Here is a 2,451-nt window from a genome sequence, read left to right on the forward strand (position 1 = left end):
TTCCTGCTTCCCAGAAACAGAAAAGCCACCACAGTGATACAGACTCACAGACTATGTCCTTGCCATGAGGTGCTGTCGAGTCGGCCCTGACTCAGATTGACTCTACACACGAGGGCACTAAATCCCATCAGGCCCTGCGCCGTCCTCACAATGGTTCTTCTGAGCCCACTGCTGCAGCCACTGTGTCCACCTGTCTTGTCAAGGATCTTCCTCCTTTATGCTATCCTCCATTACCGAGCCTGGTGTCTGTCTCCAGGGACTGGTCTCTCCTGACAACAAGCCCAAAGGATGGGAGATGAAGTCTCGCTGTCCTGGCCCCCAAGGAGCATCCCAGCTGCACCTCTTCCAAGATAGGTTTGCCTGTCCTTCTGGCCATCCATGGTCTCTTCAACATTCCTTAGAAGCCATCCACTCTTTCCGGGTTTTCAATCCTCACTCTTGTAGTGCTTATCAATGACTTGGGTCTTCTGTAAAATGTTGCTCAAAAGAGCTTGTACATACCTCTTAAAAAGCATTTAGGATGGCCTATTTGTTCCACCTGAAACCTGGAATGCGGTGTGCATCAGCCACAGTCCTAGGTTGGAGGTGGGTCTTTTGTGGCATGGACCATGCCCAGGAGCCTTAGCTTTCCTCCAGCCTCCCCTTCTTCCTTCAGGAACTGTGTTAGTCTGGGTTGACTAGAAGAACAAATTCACAGACACGCACATGTGTATAAGAAAGAGCTTTATATACAAGAGCAATTGAATATTGTGAAAACATCCCAGCCCAGTCCAGATCAAGTCCAGAAGTCCGATATCAGCCCATATGTCTGATACCAATCTTTAAAGTCCGCTCAGACTCATGAAACACATGCAATGATGCTGAATGCAGGAAGAGCACAGGCCAGTGGGTGGGAACTCTTGTGGATCCAGTGATCGTGGAAGCATCTCAGCACTGGCGTGGGTCTTCACGTGGCTCTTCCAGCTCCAGGGTTCTAGCATGGCTCCTCAGGAATACAAAGCAGAGTGTGTGTGGATCTGGCCTCCAGTGAGCTATTTATCTCCAAGGCACCTCCAAATGAGGTCATCAAGCTGTGACCTGATGGATAGGCTAGACTCCACCCCTTCGCAAGTTGACACCAGCTTATGTAACTGCCACAGTAACAGCATTGGCAAGCCCAGACTAGCCCAGTGAGCTTACTCCATCACTACAGTTATATGCCATCTCCACCCACCTTAGAGGTAGGGGCACGTGGGCAGTAAATTCTTGCCAATATGTGAGCTGATATGATTTATGCAGCTCGTGGATTGTGTCCTCAGGACTGGGGTGTCCCCAGTCTTTCTTTTCACCTCTACCCCTTCGCCCTCAGTGCAGACTGGGTGCCCTGAACAGTAGCCCTTTGGACAGGTATTCGATGCTCAAAAGGATCTTGGAAGAGCAATTCATGGAATGATCTGGTCCCTCGTGTATGTGACGCCCCACCCCAGCCTAGCACTGCCCACCTGGACTAAGGAGAGAGGGTTTACCTTATTAAATGTATTAGTATGTTGAACCTCTCTGCCATGCAGCTGAGCAGATAAACAAAATAACATACCATTTTAGCATCTAACATATAATAATACTACAGAGATGCCAAATAATATGGAAGTTAAATCGAACTGGAAGGCTGCCTAAGTTGGGAATCAAATGATTCTGAATAAGCTTTTTCATTCTCCAAACCAGAATGCTATAAAACTCTCCATTTATCAGCCAGTTTTTGTACCTTTTATAAATAATTATGGGAATCTTCCAGTGAATTAGAAATGACATTGGGTATGCATTGATTGCTCATTTATTACTTTATGAATTAGCTGATTGATGTCTGTGAATGGCTAAACACACAATAATTTCTTAGCTTTTCCAAATTTAATAACAGAATGAGCTCAACATTTCACTCACTGCCTACGTATGTTGTCCACTAGGATGATAAAGCGCTAGTAGATTTTTATTACCCACCAGGGGCAAAATGGGTGTTTCTTCAGCATTTTTGTGACCCTCTTAACATTTTACAATGGATGCCCAGAGGAAGATGGAAAAGTTAGGGTAGAATGGAGATGAAGAAAACACAAAGGACTAGGCAGGAGCAGATAAGACGTTTTTTAGATAAAAATTATTCAATATAACCTTCCCTCTTTTCCCCCAACCCCCCTGTGGATAATGACCTATTAGAAAGAATATTTCAAATTTCTACTTCATAGAGTCATAGGCCTTAAAGCTACAAGACATGCAGAACAGTAGTATCTCTAAGTCTTGGTTCCTGACAGGTGAAAGATTAGCAAGTTTGATCCACACTCTGCTTAAAAGCAATTCCCAAGGCGGCAAAGGAGAGCAGCCAGTTTTGTGTCCAGATTCCTAGGTTCCTGAAGTACAAGTCCTTGTCAATTCTTGAAAATACGGTGCATGGTTTGGTTGGGTGATTCATTTTTTCTTCTT

Source organism: Echinops telfairi, unplaced genomic scaffold (genome assembly GCF_000313985.2).
Source record: "Echinops telfairi isolate 266 unplaced genomic scaffold, ASM31398v2 ScPeMD7_23;HRSCAF=83, whole genome shotgun sequence".
NCBI lineage: Eukaryota > Metazoa > Chordata > Mammalia > Afrosoricida > Tenrecidae > Echinops > Echinops telfairi.